This window comes from Castor canadensis, chromosome 12 (genome assembly GCF_047511655.1).
Source record: "Castor canadensis chromosome 12, mCasCan1.hap1v2, whole genome shotgun sequence".
Taxonomy (NCBI): domain Eukaryota; kingdom Metazoa; phylum Chordata; class Mammalia; order Rodentia; family Castoridae; genus Castor; species Castor canadensis.
The window spans coordinates 1546623-1566308 of NC_133397.1; the positions used below are offsets into that span (position 1 = coordinate 1546623).

Sequence of the window (19686 nt, forward strand, 5' to 3'; positions counted from 1 at the left end):
TTCCTCCTTGCATCTCATAGTGAGGTATCAGCCTTCCCAGGTGTTCTGCATAGTCACACTCTCTCAGTTGGGCCAAAATACCATAAATGACACCTGTGTTCCAAGCAATAATAAAATATTAGCTTTCTGAGTCAGGTGATCATGTAAAAGACTGTTGTCAACCCAGTATTCTGAGTTGGACGGCGTCTGACGGTATGGAAGGGGTGCAGTTATTTTCAGAAGACTCATAGAATTGACTCACTCCAAGCTTGTCCTCACGGGAAATCTTACAATGCAGCCTGCACAGTTACAGCTCTCTTCTGGTCTCAGTCACCACCAAGCCAGTGCAGTCCTCTGTTGCAGCAGAGCCACCATGCCACCATTCTTGACACCCCCGTCCGCTCTTGTCTTGCTCTCCTGGATGCGCACTGGTCATTTTCCTCTCCCCCAGCAGTGGGGCAACCCTGTGTTTAGATTTATCAGCTGGCGTTTGGCAAACTTCTCCAGCCCTGCTCTGCAGTGTGGGTTTTCTCTGCTCCGGTGCAGCTCCACCTGTGCTTCTTCCCATTCCTTTCCTTTGTTTCCTGGTCTCTGCCTGCCTATCTCTGTCTTTCTTCCTTCCTTCCTGTCTCATTTTCTCTGTTAGGAAACTTTATTTGAGGAGGACATGCTGAAACTCCCCTTGGTCTTCTGGGTACCCCCTCTCACACACGAAGGTAGGCAAGTTTTTCATCACTTTATCAGCAAGTATTCATCTCGCATTGTGGGCCTTGAATATGCCTGGCACCACTTGGTTTTGAAAGAGAATATAACAAAATTTGGGGGATTGGTGAATGGAGCCATTTAAAAAGGTTTTTGTTTAATTGGAAGATTAAATATGAAAATATAGAGATCTACAATGTGTTCAAAGACTAAGTTCAGGTGCACCTGGTCAAATAAACCCACTTACCCATATGCCAGGCACTAAGTTAATTCCTACTGATACATCAATAAAGGAAACACTGGTCTACTGTCCAGGACGCACGGGTGCACCAAGCTGTCTCTTTCTAATCCAAAACTTATATCCACAGCGAGTCAACACGACCTCCCCAATTATTCCTGCATTAGCATGGGCACAGTGCATCAATAGCACAAAATGCACAGGGAGCAGGAAAGTAGACTGGCACGTCCTTCTCTCCACCAATGTAAAACATGGCAGAATGTTGAAACAGAAACTAACTCTGCGAACAGGTGCTCAGATTGTAGACCAAAATGTGAGTAGAGAGAATCAATGAGTGACTTGCTAACTTACCAGCCAGTGAAGGTTGTCTAAATAAATACTCAGAATATTTCAGATAGACCAAGTTGGTTCTTTCCCTCCTGTGAGTCTGCGCAACCGTTTGCAGTGAGCCTTGGAAGCGTGGGACCACTTTCCTTAGAAATGGCAAAGGAGGAGGGGCTGCCAGACTTCTATTTTTGCCAGACATCAAGACAAACTTGACTGAGATGTCAAATCGCAGTGACTGTGCCTGCCACTAAGTATGCTGATGTATGCACATCCCTGTGGCTGATGTCTGCTCACGACGAACAATGCACTCTTTCGTCCCTAGAAAGACAGACAGCTCTGTGTGCTCAAATGGCGGGCACGGAACAAAAAGAGGAACCCTGATCAAACACTTGGAACTCTTAAAGAATTTAAATGGGCTCTTTGTCTCATCTCACATTTTGCTGAAACCCAAATTGTTAATTAGATTATAGACACGGAAATATGCAATGATGGTTTGATGTGTAATCAGAGTCCTCAAAAGGTGCAATGACTGCTCAGAACTACTCATGAGTGTCCCCTAGTTGGCACCAAGGTTCGTTTGGTAAGTACGAACCTTTATTTCCATCACTCATGAGGTTTTTCAACTCACATTTACTGGGCATCTTCTACCTTCCAAGGATGAGGCAATCAGGTTCATGCTCAGATTCTGGGTTAGAAATGATAAGCCAGCAACAAAAATAAAAGCCGTCATCACCTGGTAGAGCTTGCAGAACCTCTGTCACGTTTCACAGCCCTTATCTTGATTTACCCTTGCAACAACCTTGATAAACGTAATTCTTCATACTATGTTCAGCTTCGTGGTGGAGATACAAAGTTGGAAAAGTAGACACACTAACACCAGGATGGCGGAGATCTAATTGTTGCTCAGAGCATGAGGCTAAGCCCACTTCCTCTTCCCTACTGGGACCTAAACTTCTTCCTCACTGGGTCCAGGTTCCCTTCTCTTTTACACCACAGAGCATCCCACATCATTATCTGCACAAACTAGGACCAGCTGATGCTTGTTTATGGACACTTATAAAGAGCAATGTCCTCAAATCCTAGAAGTCAAATATCAGTTTCCTGAGGAAGGTCACTTCTGTCAGCCAGGTGTGGACTGGGAGGAGGGACCCAGGTGCCTGTGGGTGTGTCGTAAGGGCTATGGATTCATTCCAACTGCAGGAATGCATTGGGGTGGTGGAGCCAGGCTGAGACAGACCTCAATGTGCCCTGTTGGAGAGACCACGCCTTCTGCAGGGTGACATGCTCAGACGAGTCACTTGCCCACAAGAGGCCAACAGGAAGCTTCAAAAACCAACCAAACCAAACAAGCACTACAAACCCAAACCAGCTGGTCTGAAAACAACCACAGCTCATGGCTGTGTGAGTAGCATAAACCACAGTCAAAGAGAACAAAGCCTGTCACTTGAGTTCTGTGAGCACAAGGTACGAAACAGGAGGAATGTCCTCAAGGGTCAGTGCCCAAAAGGGACTTCACACAACCATCCACATCACTGTGCTGTCACTCATCCAGAAGTGTCTGGCTGTGAGCGGTGGTCAACAGTCCCTGGTATTCCATATGGCAGAAGTGTCTTGAAGACTGTTTTATTCCAGGACAAATACTTGAATTGGAAGCATATAGAAGTAAGAAGCAAAAAAGATGCCCAAACTAAGGGAAGCTAAGTTATTATAGCCATATCAGATTCAGCAAGATGTTAATAAGATGCACAATTTAAACTCCAAAGCAGCCCAGCAACCAGACACGTCACTGCGTGTCCTGCAGTGTCCCAGACACTCCCACAGCGGAAGTCAGTACACTGGAGTCACAACACCGTGCTCATGGAGGCCGATGGTCCCATTAGGCAACAAACACCCTGGGCAGTCTGGGGACCAGAAACTTGGAGAGTGGTACAGCCTCACCTGGAGACAGGAGTCAGAGGACACAGAACCCTAGCTGGGGTGAGGGACAGTTCCCAGGGGAAGAGCAAGGAGCTGAGCTGTGAGGAGAGGCCAGCATCTTGCACCCGTCTCACACCCTGCTTCTTGTGCTTTCTGCACTAAGGGTCCTCTCATCCCCTTCACTTTTACTTAGCAAGAAGACCTGGGTGTTTTCCTTGTTTAATCTTTGAGTCCTTTTCAGGGACCAGGCTGCCTTTTTTGTGTCTAACACTGGTGATCCAAGAGCCTGGAAGAGTTTATTCTATGACCCAAACAAGCCACAGACAGTACAGGAATGGATGGAGATGGTGTGCTAATAAAACTTTGTTTACAAAAACAACCACTGGGCTAGTTTTGGTGTACAGGCTACAGTTTGCCAGGCCCTGGCCTAGAAAATCTATCAGAACTGAATTTTGTCAACTGACACCCTCTAGTGCACAGGCTTGGCACTTGGAAGAGCAATCTCTCTCTGGAAATGAGCTGTACTGCATGACAGCCACTGGCCGTGTGTAGATACTGAGGGCTGAAGTGGCTAAGTGTGTTGTAAGTACAGTACACACTTGGGCCTGAAAATTGTGTATGAAATAAAAGTGAAAAAATTCTTACTACAATTATTCCACATGGCAAAACATGAAAATAACAATATATTTTCTATATTGGATCAAGAAAAACATATTAAAATTTTTTTCTGGGCATAGTGGCTCACACCTCTAATCTTAGCTACTCAGGAGGTGAAGATCAGGAAGATCATGGTTCGAGGCCAGCCCTGGGCAAATAGTTGACAAGACCCCATCTCAACTGATAAGCTGCTCACGGTGGTGTGTGCCTACCATCCTGGTTATTTGGGAAGCATAAGGAGGAGGATTGAGGTACAGACCAGTGTGAGTCTCTATCTGAAAAATAACTAAGGCAAAAAGGGCTGGGGGTGTGGCTTAAGTGATAGCATGCCTACCTAGCAAGCTCAAGGCTCTGAGTTCAAACACTAAGACTTCCAAAAATTTTTTTTAAAGAATTTCATTCTGTGACATTTGGAGATTTGGAACTGCTTTGGAAATGAGGTGAAACTGATCATGAAGATTGTGTAGCTCGGTCACAAACCTCCATATACCACGCAAAACTCACCACCACTTCAAGCAGAGCCCTGACAGGGGTGGAGCAGACCTCAAGAGCCCAGGTGAGCACCTCGGACAGGTGTGTGAAAAAACTTCCTGGTGCTCACTCCTTATCCCAGGTCAAGTGGGATTGGACTCATATTTTGGCTAAAATGTGTCCCTCAAACCAACTTTTTGTTTCTAAAAATAAACAGAAGTAAAGTATAATGTTTAAAAATTTATTTTCATGAAATAAGTTTGATCCAGCATAGCAATCAACTTAAATAACTAAAACAGCTTTCAGTCTTAAAAACTGTCATACACCAGGGCAGGTTCTTCAATGACTCACAAGCAGGTGCCCCACTGGTGCTCTGCTCTTAGAACCTCTGTGGTCAGAAGGGCAAGCGCAGAAGTGCCTTTTTAAAAAAATAATTATTTGCAGTATGGCGCTGGAACCCAGTCACATGTGTGAGGCAAGCGCTCACCACTGGGCTGCACCTCCAGCCCAGAGGCAACGTCAAATGGCTCCCTGTTCCAGCACAGTGGTTTCCTTGGGTCAGTGTCCACTACCCACCACGTGACTTCAAGGACCTTCTTTTCAGACCCGGGAAGGTGGTGTTTCTGAACCTGAAGGAGTAGGGCCATGTTCTCTGCCTGTCCCTGGGTCTGGGCCTCAGGAGTTCTGTGCCCAGATTCTTGCTTTCCTAACCTTAGTCTTTCCCTGGTCAAAGGGTAAACTGAAGACAGAGGATAGCGCCCCCTTCCAGTATTTCTACTGGACTCTGGCCCCCATAATTAGCATCCATTATGTCCAGAGGGCTCAGAGGGCCCCCATAATTAGCATCCATTATGTCCAGAGGGCTCAGAGGGCCCCCATAATTAGCATCCATTATGTCCAGAGGCTCAAAGCCTCCTCTGGGGCTTTGTCTGCAGAGGCAGGGTACAGTTACCTCTGTCCTAGGTGGCAGGGGATAAGGCAGTGCATTCTTCTTATGTGAGTAGACAGAGACGTGTGAGAAGCTGCATGCTGGACTCAGGAAGTCCAGGTAGCTATGGTTTACACATGGGAAGGCTGGGCCTCAGTTGGTGACACCATTAAGAGGTGATTGGATCATGAGGACTCTTAACTTCACCAATGGATTACTCCATTGAGTTCACGGCTGAATGGGCTGCTAGAAGGTGGGGCCTGGCTGAAGGAAGTATGTCGCTGGGAGCGTGGCCTTTGAAGGGTGTACTTTGTCCCTGGCTTTTTCCTGTCTCTTGCTCTGCCCCTGGCTGCCCTAAATGAGCAATGTTCCTCCACCATGGCCTTCTGCCATGATGCTTTTGCCTTGCCACAGACCTTAAGCCCATGGAGCCAGCCAACCATGGACCGAAACCTTTGAGACTGAACCAAAACCGATTTGTCCCCTTAAGTTGATTTTTCAGGTATTTTGTCACAACAATGAAAAAGCTGATAAGACAAGCAGCATCCTTACAGTACATCTGAGGTAACACAGAAAGCAGTTGGTCACAGCTCTCTGTGTCCTTAGTACTCATAGCTAGTCTCCCTGCCATGGCAACATTTCCATCCCCAAATATCATGGTGTGCAGTGGAGCGCAGACCACATGAGGGGATCTGTGCTGCTGGGAGAAGCAGCTTCGCACTGAATCAAGACAGCTGGAAAGTGTGGAACACTAAGGTCCCCATGGACGGTGATGAGTGTCACAGCAACAGCACCGAGGGCAGGTCCACCTAAACCTTCCTCCACAGTCTCACTCACACTGGTGAGTGACTGAGCACCAACCACTTCCAGCATCCATGGTAGAACAGCCCTGGAGAGCTGTGGTTCCTGGCCTCCTGGGGACAGGACCATTATGTAAACAGTGACAAATGCAAGGTGGACACAACTCCCTGTGGAAGCTCAGGAGAAGAGGACGGCTGGCAAGTGGAGGGGCCAGGAGGGCTTTGTGGGAAAGCAGCTTGTGAAGGGTGGAGAGAATGAGTTTGCGGGGATACTGAGGGAGCATGTGGTAGAAGGAGTAATGTAGTGACCATGCCCAGACCATGGATGGGGTGGCCTAGCCTTCAGAGGTCTATCTGAAATTGGTTAGGGTGACGTGGGGGTACAAAGCAGCCTGGAAAGTGGGAATTACATCTAGCAGCAGAGAGAGGTGTTGGATTTATTTCTATAGCAAACAGGAAGACCCTGGTGTTGTTAGAGCAGAAAAGTGCCCAAGCCAAGTAAGTGATCTGGAAACAGAGCATGGAAAACGTTTGCAAGTGTCTGGTGAGTCTGGGGGGGAGGGCGTCTACAGCAACGGTGACAATCCAGGAGAGAGATAATGACAGTCTACTCTAAAGTGGCGGTGGAAGGGGTAGAAGGGAGGGAGCAGTTGGAAAAGCTATTTTAGAGACAGAATTGGCAGGAAGTAGCCACTGATTGGCTGCCAGATTAATTATCCCAAAGAATAGCTCTGGCCCTGTCACTCAGCTACACAAAAAACCTCAGTAATTTCCCGTTATCTTGAGAACAAAGTCATAATCTCATCACTGGAGACTCTTGTGAGCCTGGCGCTCCTGACCTCCCCACACCCGATCCCGCAATCCTCCAGCAAGTTCTTCCACCCAGAAAGTCCTTTAAATTACCCCCAGGAATGCCAGTGCACCTTGCCCTGTGAGATTTTGCTCAATTTATCTGGAGAAATCCTTCTCCTAAAAGAATTATCATAAATGCCACCTTCTCTGTGTAGTCCCCACCACAGCCTTGATTTGACACACTCTCCTGCTGTGAGAAAACTGACACTTTGGACACAGCCCCTCCCCACCTTTTCCCCATCCGAAACTACACTGCTGCTGGTCATCGTTGGTGTGCCTTTCCTTCCCCACTGCTGAGCCGAGTTCCTGAGTGCAGAGGATAGCTCTGGCCTGTTTTCTCCCAGCCCACAGCATCTACTATGAAAATGAGTTGGTGAAAAGAATTAAATAATTAGTATAAGTAACTTTCAGATGAGAAGGTCTTGAGGCAAAACCCCACCTACCTATCCAATCGGCAAGAATAAATACATAAACACAGAAACACGAGGAGACATCCTATTCCACTGATCCGTGTGCAGTGTACCTGTTGAGTTCCACCAGGAAATGCTGACATTTGATCTCCAGCCCCCCTCCTCCTCACAGTCTCAGCTGTGGCTTTTTGTCCCTGTAGACCCTGATCCAAATGTAGACAAAGATCCGATTTCAAGACTATGTGTGACAAATGAAAACCTGAGACTGTGATAATAAGATCACACGAGAAATCAGAAAGGAAGCTGATGCCAAATCCAAGCTGTCGGTGCATAAGAAGGAAGACGCTGGCCACATGGCCATCTCCTCCAGAACAAATCACATGCACGCTTGTGTCCGACCTGTGTGTTCTGTGCTGATGGACCCAGACAAGGTTGTGGTTGAGCAGCCAGGATCAGGCTGTGATCCACCTCATCTGATAAACGCCCTCCGGCGAGCTCCCTTACCTATCACAGAACAGGGTCACGAGATGTGTGATATGCAATGAGGTTGATCTTGCTTGGGTGTCCAAGCTGAGATCCACAATGACAACTGCTTTCCTTGTATGAAATGAAGCACCAGATGACATTATCTGAAGAGCAAGGCGAGTGCTCGTGTTGCACGTTTGTGGGAGTGTACCACGCACCCCAGCTGCAGTCAGTGTGAATGGGATGAACCCCTCGTGCTGGGCCTGCTCAGAGACAAGGCCAGGCCTCCACAACTCACCACTGCCTAGGACTAGCTTTTAGACAGGGGTACACTGTGGCAAGTCAGGACAGCAAGAGTAAGGGGAGGACAGAGTAAGGGCTCTGTCCTCATGCATCACCTGCCCAGGGCAATTACACCTGCATTGTATCCTGCTTCTCTTCAGGCTTGGAGGAAGGATTGGACAGCAGACCTGTTCTGCCAAAAAAGCCCAAATCTTCAGCCTAGAGTTTCTCAACCCAGTCCATTCAGCAAGAACACTCTGGATGGTCACTGAGCAGTACACACCCACTCCCATGTATGAACAGGGTCTGCAGAGGTAGTCTGGGAGGCCAAGTGCATGTCCCTGTAGCAGTTAGGGCCTCCAGTAGCTCATGCAATGTGTACAAGTCATAATGCTCAGTTACAAGTGACTGCAACCCTCTGCTCTGGGAGAGACAGCCTGGCTTTGTGGATGGTGGTGGAGGAGCGCCTGCTGTCAGGGTTTGGAAAGGCAGCTGTGAAAAGAAGAGATCTAATCAGAAACAAGAGGGTCCAGCTACCTGCCAGTGTGGCCCACCTGCCTCCCACTGTGCCCTTGGTCATTCTGCTCCTGCTATGCTCCTACCAGACCAACTGGCCTTTACTCACATCCTCATCCCTCCGTCTCAGCTTCTGACTGTGCAATTTCTTTTCTGGACCACTGAGAAGCGAAACACAATTCTCTCTCTCTTTTTTGCATGCAAGAATATAAGAATATAGCACTTCTGAGCTTTGCTGACGATTTTCAACTGATTTGGTGTAATCCCGCATATACTTTCTTCTTAGCTTACCCTGTAGAGCTAGAGACGATGTCTGCTCTGGGCTGACCAGTGGCAGGGGACACATAATACCAAAGATGTTTCACCTGAAAGGTGGGGACAGACTGGTACAAGTGGGGCACGAGGAAATGGGATGAGGGAGGTTGTGGTTAGAGGCAGAGAGGAAAGAGGAGGAAGATGGGGAAGATCCCTAACAGACTTGGTGAATGGGCTCATGGGTGGATGGCCATTGTTTGAAAAAGATGAATGAAGCAGAGGATTGACAACCTGTGGGTGGCCTGGGCCCAGAGAAGGAAAGGAAACATCAGTGATCTTAGAACATGAAGGAATCGCCTTCTATACCTGTTCACTGTCGCCAGTACTTCAACACAGAAAGGGTGAGGGGCGCCATCTTTTCTGTGTCCTTGGCATGGTAACAGTCCTTTTCTGAAATGCAATGCATTGTTTCTTGAAGAGCTCAGTTGACAGAAAAACAAAACTTGGGATAACTAGGGCAATCAAAGTTTCCTAGCCCTGGGATTGTTCTCTGCCTGCACTACTGTCTGAGCTGGGCCAGATGTGGGGAGCAGCCATGATTTTAGGAAGTACTCTCTGAAAAGGCCTGAAGCCCAGTAGAGGCGATTCTGTTGGTTAAGTCAAGAGAATCTGACAGAACGCAATAAACCTGGTGTTCGCTAGTTAACATGATTAAGGTTCACAGGTTAGTTCCAAATAACTATTTTTTTTTAAATTATAAATTGTTCAAGAGAGGAGGGAAGGGCACCTTCCTAAGAGTCAGTACAGGAAAGAGCCTACTGTATAAGCTGCCAGGAGACTGGAACAGGAGGACGTGTGCGTGACTAGTAAAAGGCTGATGGGTGCTGTTTCATACCACTGTCTTGGTCCTATCCTGAAACATGCTGAAAGAGAATTAGAGATTTCTGGGCATTTTCACTCTTAAGAGGTCATTTAAATCTGACCTCACTAGAGTGGGGTCTTCTATTTGGAGCACCATATTGGATCCTGAGTGCAATGGCTTTTCGCCTCCATGCCTACACTCACAGGCGTTGCTAGGGCTCCACCCTTGCTGCTATGGAGCTTGTTAGGACGTTAGCTTTTTCATATGCCTCTCTCCTTCTACGAGAAAAGAGAAAGCCCAGCATGCAGGTACAGACTTCCAGAGCAAAGGGGAAATAATGATTTCATTTTCTTAAGTGTTCTCAGCTCATTTAGGTATTGTGGAGTTATTTTTTAAATACAACATAACTAAAAAAGTCTTTCTTGTTAGGTATTCAGCAGAAACAGTAAGTCTAGGCTTATTACAGTTAGATACAAGTGGGTACACTTTTGGAAATTTTTTTTTTTTTTTTGGAACTGGGGTTTGAACTCGGGTCCTCCCACTTGCTAGGCAGGTGGTCTCCCACTTGAACCACACATCTAGACCCTTTTGCTTTTAGTTACTTTTGAAATAGGGTCTCCCTTTTTTGCCCAGACCAGGTGGGAATGCAGGCTATGCTTCCTGTGTAGCTGGGATGACAGGTGTGCACCACCACATCACCTTATTTGTTGAGATGTGGGTCTTGTCGATTTTGCTCAGACTGTTCTCAACTTGTGATCCTCCCAATGTCTGCTTCACAAGTAGTGGCATTACAGGCTTAAGCCACAGTGCCCAGCTTTGGAAACTCTTGAAAAAACCCAAACAAACCATTACTAGGTGGGTTTGTACTGTACATGTATGAACATAATGAGAGCACTGTAGGGTTCTGTAGGTTCTGTAGGTTCTGTGGACTTCCTGTGATGGGATCCATGAGTAAAGCCTACAGTTTGGTGTACTCGATAGCTACACAATCTGTGCTGTTATTGTTGTTAACAGCTGCTTTCCTGGTCTTCTATTTTCACTGTCTCCTTGCTCTAATATATAAATGGTTTGAACTTGAATAACAGAATGGGGGTCTTGTCACTCAATATTACTTTCAATCTTCCAAAAGTATGAGTTTTCTATTGGTCTCTCTTTACAATATCTCACTTTCAAAATCCAGGCAAAAACATGAGACCCTAAAGCAAAAGGGGCTGGGGTGTGGCTCAAGTAGCCCTGAGTTCAAACCCCAGTATCATCAAAAAAAAAGAAAAAAAGCCAACTGGATGTCTTAAGCCTATCTGTGTGGTCTGTGAATTTCCTCTCTCTTTTTAATCTCAAAAGGAGAAAAAGCGTTTGTATTTCACATTCCTTCCCATCCCCCCTTCTTCCCTAGTGCACATGGTCACCCATCTCTCCCAGCATGAAAAGTACTTCTCAATGTGCAGCGAGAAGTTTTCAAAAGAACGGATTGTTCCAGTAAATTATACGTGTATAATTTTAAAATTATGTTATAAAATTAAATTAAAAATTTAAATCGACACATGCAATTATACATATTTACGGGGCAACATGTGGTACTTAGGTGTGTCCACTGAGTATGCTCAAATCTGGCTGGGCATGCCCATGTCCTCAAACACTGGTCCTCTCTTTGTGATAAAACCTTCCATCCCTTTCCTCCGGCATTTTGGAGTAGGCAGTGCATTGTCCTCTCTGGGCTCTTTGCTCCCATCCATCTGTAACTTGGTATCTACTGACCAACCTCTCCTACTCCCACCCTGCTCTATTTTACTTTTCTCCAGGAGCCCTTGGTGACAGTGACCTGGAAAGGCTTGGTGCTCTGGGTGAGAAGTCCAGGCTTGGGGAGTGAAGAGAGAGGGCTGTCCACCTCTGCATGGGCCTGGCTTTTCAGCTCATTTCCTTCCCCCACTGTAAGAACCTGCTCTTCTCTGTTTCACTGGGAAATTGACGTACATACCGGCTAGCACGAGTTGGGGAACCCACAAGTTCTCACCTGCCATGGTGGTGCCTTCTGCTCTAGGCTACTAGGATTAAGACTTGGATCATATAACAGATTTCAGCTGACAAAGTTGACTTCTCAAAAGGAAGGGTGTGTGCCGTCAAGACAGTGGAGCTACTTCTTTCAGTACCAAGTCATGTTAATCACAGACGCTTTATCTGCTGGCATCAGGACAGGTCAAGACAGTCACAGTACTCCCAGATTAAGAGAAACAGAACAGTGACCAGAGAGCCACATAGCTCAGGCTGTTTCCTGTGAATTCTTTATGACCAAATGAACACTTGCCAAAAGCCATGGGCACAAAATATATAAAATTAAGGAAGAAGCAAGCTTAAGAGAAGGTAATTCTCAGATACATGTTTGAGCTTCACACATACTCAGTGATTATTTAGATGACTGAAAACTGATGTTTTTTCTTTACAACACTGGGGGTTGAATTCCGGACCCTACCGCTTGAGCCACTCCCCCAGCCCTTTGCTTTGCTTATTTTTGAGGTAGGGCCTTGCTTTATGTCCAGGCTGGCCTGGACTGCAATCCTATTTTTGCTCCTGTGGAGCTGAGATGACAGACATCTGTCATCATTATTGTTTGAGATGGGATTTTACTACCTTTTGGCCTAGGCTGGCCTTGAATTGTGATCTTCCGGTTCTCTGCCTCTTCAGTACTAGAACTGCAGGTTTGAGCCCCATGCCTGGCGTTAAAAGGTATTTGATTAGGTGGATTTCACGTCAATCATCTGACTATAGTGGTGCTAGGTTAGAACAGTTGATTCAACAGGAGCGCCTCTTCCCAGTACGTGTTTTTAACTTGCTTCCTGCATTTCTCTGCTGTGGGAATCAAGCCCACCATCACACAGTTACACCAAATTCAGTGACATCCCCCCCTCGTTGGAACTAGAAGGCATTTGAGAAATGAAGGAGTCCCACCTCTGACCTTAAACAAGGACACTAAAGATGGAAGGCCAACGTGATCTGTTCAAATTCTCCCCCAAATCACCTGCAGAGGGGTCTAGGCTGCAGGTCCTTCCCATCTGGACTTTATCCAAGATTAACTACGGATGGAACAGCTCACTCAGAAAGTACAGAAAAAATGGATACATTTTTAATATTTGGTGAAAATATCTTCCCATAAACTCATGGAAAAGTAGTTTTCCTGTGGCCAATGAGTCATTTTGAATATTTTGGAGAACTAGCGAGATCCTTGTAGCCCATGTGCCGTGTGGCTGATGGACTGAGCCAGGCTGAACAAAGTGTGTGTGACCTCTTGGTGGAGACCGAAGAACTCAGTAAAGGAATACCTTTGCTAACTAAATGTTTAATGGTCCTCCTGACTCCCCCTTTAGTTAAACAATAACCTAGGGGCAGGAGCAAATGGCATGTGGGTGAAAGCCAAGAAGTTAGAGGTGATGGTGCCACGGCCCTGCTGTGTGTTCCTGGTCACAGAAGGAAGGGGAGGGGTGGCGTTGGATGTAGTGGAGAAGTGTGGAAAGGCTGCAGTGCAGGTTTGTTTGTTCATTGACTTGTTTTAAGAGAGGTCGTTTCTCTGGTGCTCGTTTCCCAGTCAGTAATCCTTCTTTTCACTGATACCCTTAAAGCTAAAAGAAATAATTTAATCTGTGTTCTCTGGATTTTGAAAATGTAAAGGATGAAGGGTAAGATTTCACTGTCTCAACTCCTGCTCACACGTTCTGCATCTAGTCCTTGGAATGCTGGTTATTGTAATTTTGAAATTTATCTCAGGTTGAGTGTACTTTCTGATTGATGCTTAGTTCCATACAGATATTGGGGTGTCATGTGTTAAAAAGTGACCTTTGTCCCACAGCCCTTGATCAGATCCTGTTCTGATCATTAACTCTGAAGCCTGAGGAACAGGTGGCCCAGCCCGTTTGTAAACAGGTGTGTCACCTGTCCCTGGAGGACAGACATGACACTGCTTGGTGCGCACTGTGTGTCCCTGTGGGAAAGGGTTGTTTTGGAGCTAACAAAAGCCCAGTAACAGCAAATTAGCTAAAAAGTATCTGGATAATAAAACGACCTCCATTCTCCTCAGGACTTTGAAATAAATTGCAAAAGCTATCGGAAGGTTTAAATTACAAATTCAGTGGAAATTTTATGAATTCAGAGCCAAGCATGCCATGTTAGACAGAGGACAAGTAATAAATTAGACCAAAACTTACCTAAGCAAATCATAAAGATTTTCTTTCCTGTTTTGCACAAGTAACTAACACCAACCAATACTTGCTTTACATAACCTCAGTTCCATTTTTAAGCAAAGACATGTGGCTTTTTGATGGCTGAGCTACTTAAATTTCCAGACTCTGAGAGAATATGAAATGCTAATTCCAGCCCAACTTGTCTTTTACAGGATGTAATGGCAGGCGCCTCAGCTCTGAGCATGCAGGTATGTTCCGTCAGGCTGGCACCGTGGCAATGTGGCAGCTACTCAGCAGCGGGGGTCTGAGCACAGGACCAGTTTCTGATTTGAATTATCCTCCTCCTCCTCTCCGAGCTCTGCAGCCAATGGTGGTGGGGATGACCAGGTGGCTGCCTTTCAGCTGTCTGCACGGCAGCAGACCTGTCCAGGTCACAGACCTGAGCAGAGATGAGTGTAGTGGACCAGGGACCCCCCTGCTCAACGAGAGAGACTGGCCCTCAGTCAGCAGCCTTAACCAGGCTGCACCCAAAACATGGTGCTATTCATTTCTGGTATCAGAGATAGAAAATCAGGTACCTGGTATTTACCAGCATTCCTTCCTCAACCCCGTGTTCTGTTTGCTGCCTCATGCGCTCAGGTGAACACAGGTTTGTTTCCACCCTAACTCTGCACCCCATAAAGGGACACTACACACACACACCACACATGCGAAGAAACCACAGGGGGTGAAGACCGGCTCTCCAGAACCGTCACATAGCCAAAAATTTTAGCTCTAGATTTTATAGGAAGACAATAAACTGGAATCGTGTGTTCAATTAATAGAGAAATGTGGTTATACAATGCTTTGCAAATGAGCACTAACTTTCAGAATGGTTCCCTGGGTTCCTGAAGTATTAATCATCCAAAAAAGGGAAAGCAAGGTTCATCCCACTCTTCTTAAGTCAGAAAAGTGATTTAACTTATTTCAAAACATATTCAAGGAAAAGTTCATCTAGAGGATTGGTATTTGCAATTACCCTTCATCAGGATTGTGGGTATATGGATATACGTGTGTTTATGGCCTGAGTCCTTGCTGGGCAGTTCCATCTCTCTGTGCTCCTCACATAGCAGGGTGTTGACATGTGCCCATTGAGTGACTACTCATCCCTGGAGTGGAGGGAAGAGCTGACTTCCTTTGATACTTTGGATCATCAGCACTAACTTTTATTCTTTTTTTTTCTAGGTGGAGACGCTGAGACCCCCTGAGCTTCCACCATTGCTACTGGCTGCAGCTAGCCTGCCACTTGACTGTCCTAGAAGGCAGAATCTAAAAATAATTAGTAAATTTGCAGGGAAGTGCTGATAGAAGGAGAACAAGAGAACCCCGTTGCCCAGCAGCTGATCTGTCCCCTGGGGTGATGGTGTCACCCCCTGCCTTGAGCTCCGAAGAGCCCCTAAAGGTCATGTGAAAGGCCCCCTCCACTTCAGAGGACTTAGGGTCAGCCATTGGAGGCTGTCTGTTTCTACTTTCTTTTGTACACTTGATCTTGGGGACATGCTCAAACAATGAGAGAGATGGACAGGGTTAAATTCACAACATGGTGCTTATCCACACCACATTAGCCATAGGAACACTACAATTAGGCATAAAATTTTATTCCTGTGATAATATACTTCAAGCCCTAAAGAGAGCCAGTAAAGAAAGGAATTTCCCTTAGAAAAAAACAAAAACAAAAACAAAAACAAGACCAGTACTCTTGAGGATAAACAGAACAGCCTATTAGAGACACTATTACCACTGACTCCATCCTACAGAATATGGGATCAAAAACAGTCCTACATCCAGAAAACACAAGCAATTAGGACTTTTTCCAATGACCACTGAAAAATCGGAACCTCAGAGTCCCTCAGGGCAACACACCTCCACGTTCCAAGTTATCTGCAAAGTGCACGTGACCTGGGTCATGAAGGAAACCAGCAAGTCCGTCGGCAGAAAGGCTTGCACAAGGGAGCCCCAGCCAGCTGCCATCAGCACATACACACGGCAGGACGGAGTCTGTCCTCACCATCCCTTCGCCTTATAACCCCTCTCTTTCCTGCAACTGGTGATGAGTGATGCCTTCCCCCAACCAGACAACAAACAGCTGGACGGATGCCAAAGGACCATACATCCCTGCTCTACCGTGCCCTTTTTAATCAACTTCCTAATTAAAAAATGCCATGCTGGCATGAGGTATAAAGGGAGTAGGCTTGGAATATTTCACAAAATAGCATCCTCTAATCCTGGGGTTGCTGGAAATCTATGTTCTTACAGATGTTTATGAGTTTTTCTGGTGCAGAGATAGAATCAATTTGCTTGCGCCTGGCCCTCAAGACGTATTAAATTTATCCTGAAGGAAACTGGCCCAGATGCATTAGGCAGGTGGGGGCTCCAGCGAACCAGAGGGTCCACTAGCAGATGCAGCATTGATTTCTGAATGTTCGCAATCCAGCAGACAGCTCCAGAGCAGACTTGATTTGATGGCTCTCTATGGGGTGCCCTGCAGACTCCATTATTTCCACCACCAGTCTGGCTAGCATTGTTTCATGGCGACAGTGCTCTGCTTTCAGCTCTGCTCAGATGGCATAGGCTCAGGGAGGACGTGTTACCAGGGAGGGGAGTTGGGGCCAAATCACAGTCAGCTTCTGAGAACTAATTGTCCCCTGTTTTCAGGGTTCAGTGTTGTGGTAGCCCCTAGGATTGAGGGGGAAATGCTGACTTTTGGACAAAAAAAACCAAAACATTCTGCTGAGTGCCAATTAAAACACATTGTGGATCCAGCTTGAGACAATGGAATGAAGTACTCAAAACCCTATTTGAGTTAGGAATCTTATAATGAAAATCTTTGTCAATATGCAAAAAAAGAGTCTTCAATAAATTATTCCTCTCTGAGTTATTTGACATAGAGTCCTAATCCTGACAGTCCCCATGTCCTCAAGGTAATCTTCTTCAAAGCAATTTGAGTGTGCTATCCAAGCAGTGGACTTTGGTAAAGAACAGTCAGTCTATAACATTGAGTCCTAAGTAAGTTCTTTCAACTATATTAACGAGTGCACGCGTCTGTCTAAGGCAGGCACACATGCCACACGCGTAAGCGCAATGGCTCACATCCTGGAGCCTACACACAGCGTTTTCACCCTGTGTGAAAATGCATCTCAAGAGCACGTATATCCATACAGTCACACAGCCATTGAAGAAATCAATTATGGACTCCGAAGAGCTCACGAATGCATCATAACACAGAATTTTAAAGGAAATAAGGTCAAGAAACATTTTGGAAGAACAGTGTTTGCATGGCTTTTCATTCACAGTCAGTAGGAACCCTACTAAGAGCACAGCATGTAGCATGCATGTCACAGGACGGTCCTACTGAGACACCAAATACTGCTGCCCACACCGAGCCGACTCGGACAGCCCGACGTTTGGACTAAGATTTTGGAACTTCCTGCGTGGGTTAGACAATTTTGCAGTGGAAAGCTGCAGTTCCTTTCAAAGTTGATACTCAACATAAAAGCCAAACTTCAAAAAGGAAAAAAATTCCCTCAGAAATTTCATTTTCAGGCCTTTGCACATCAACACATTTCCATCTCTGGGACCTTTCATTGTGTTTTGGAGCAAGCTCTTCCCAACAACTCAGAGTCTGGGAACTAATGTGACAGCAAGTGGCACAAAGTAACTCTGTCAAGTGAAAACTCATATGACATAATTGTGGCCCTTATAAAACAAACAAGAAAAAAAAAAAAAAGAAAGAAAGACTTCACCTGTGAGAGACAGCCAGGCACAAAGAAAGAAAACCTTGTGGATAAGTGACATTCGAGTGTCTCTCCTGCTTCCAGTGGACAAGCTGAGATTAAAAGGAGGATGCTGATATTTTGTCCCAAGAAAGTTAAAACCCATCACACAACAGAAAGGAGTTGTTTTCCTCACATAAGTCCCAGATCAACTCTAAAATGAAATGTAGCAATAGAAGAATGGGTATTACTTTTCTCTAGTTAAGAGTTGATGAATCTGAGAACAATTTGTCATTTACACCTTGGGTTAAATATTTTTAAAACTCAGGGTTTTTTTTTCTCCTTCTAGTTTACTAGCTCATTTAAGAGTACAATAGAAAAAATGATCTGTGAATATATGTGCATTGATATAAAAATAGAGAAGTCACCTATTATGCAAAAAATACATTTCACCATGAATATTCAGAAACTTGCAATATGACCAGGAAAATGATGAAAACCAAGCTTCACAGCCTCTCACGAGGGGGCTGATATCTTTTCCAGTGTCTTGTGCTTAAGATTTACGTTGGAAGGGTTTTTATTCTCTCATATTTTAGAGAGCTATAGTTTTTAAATAAAAGAAATCACCCCCTCCAAAAAAAAAAGTTGTATTTTCTGTCAAATATTCACTCATTTTCTAAGGCAACCAAAGTAGAGCAACACTTGAAATAAAGCTTAAAAATAAAATCAAAATGAAAGCATTAAGTTATCTAAAATGTTCAGGAAATTGCAAAAACACAGAAAAAGAATAGGAATTTCTACCTGAGTTCCACTCAAAAGCAAATGAAATAATTAGGTCAGTTAAAATGAAAGCCTGTCTCTTCAGAATAGGAGGCTAGAACTATTTATCAGTGAACCCCCAGAAGGTGGTACATTGGACTCAATTCTGAAACACCCATATTGCAGCTATACAGTCCCAGAATTACATAAGAAATCCCCATCACTGATGACAATAGAGAATTGGGGTTCTAGCATGCTTTATTCTCACTTCCCAACTCAGTGGGTTGATTTGCAAAAATGGTCTCCATTTTTTTCTGAATAGAACGGTATCAAAGATTGTGGTAATTTTCAGATTTCCTTTCTGTAGCTTCTACAGATCAATAGAAACTTCGGTTCAATTTTCAGCATCTCCAGTAAGTTGCTGGTTAAACGAGCTAAAATCTTCTTCTAGCTAAGAAAAACATATACTAGTCAAAACTAATTGCGTCTGGGCTTTCACTGAAACAACATTTGCTAATTCTGCTGGTCTTGAGACACTGTTCCAGAAAATATTAATTAAACACGTTGAATAATGACTGCTGTAAATTTCTGAAAACAATAATCTGTAAACAGTTAATTTTCACTTCAGAACTAGGCACAGAAAGATGGATGGAGTAACCACCCAAGCCAGCAGTGAATGGCTATTCTTTTGTTACTGCCCCTAGGAGTTGAACTTTGCTCCACTTTGGGAAGTGGGCCCTATGCTCTGGAAACGACAGGGGGACAGAACATATTTACCTGGAGGGGTGTCAAAGAGAGACCTGGAGAACTGCACAACAAAGTGGTCCGAATGAATGATCTGTGCCTGCCTCCTCTCCTGCAGCTAAGCCAGCTCCTGACTTGTAGTCCTTCCCACAGCAGCCACCCCTGCCTTCCATCTTAGGGACTCACCCAGAAAATTCTCCAGCCTGCTCCACGACTACCAAACTCTTGCAATGCTTTTGAACGCCCACCATTTGCGCTCCATCCGTCCAATCAAGTCTCCAGTGCTCATCTCCTCTCTCTACCGGCGCGCAGACACGGGACCACGTCTTATCTGTATGCTAATTATTTTCCACATCGACAAAAGTAATAATGCTTTCAGACAGGAAACTAACAGGCCTGAAGTCGAAGATGGAAATTAATAAGTTGACACCACTAAATGCCAGGGAAGACAGGCATGCCTGCAGAGTTCTGCCTGGTGGATGAGGAGCAGCCTCCATTAAAAGGCAACAGACAGACGGCCCTGGGCTGCCCGTCCTGCCCATGCGGTGAGCACCAAGCACAGGTTTCCTTAGAGACCACATTGCTGCAGCAGAACAACACC

General features: G+C 45.5%; 1 protein-coding gene across 17 annotated transcripts in view; it reads right to left on the reverse strand.

Moving 5' to 3' along the window:
- Positions 1-19686, reverse strand: part of Myt1l (myelin transcription factor 1 like) — a 414622-nt gene that overhangs the window by 387412 nt on the left and 7524 nt on the right. The window contains exon 1 of one of the 17 annotated variants that reach the window (XM_074049073.1): positions 19272-19660. The exons of 15 other annotated variants lie outside the window; for them this stretch is intronic. The gene's annotated coding sequence lies outside the window, so the exon portion shown is untranslated. One more of the 17 variants, XM_074049070.1, reaches the window with a different exon arrangement.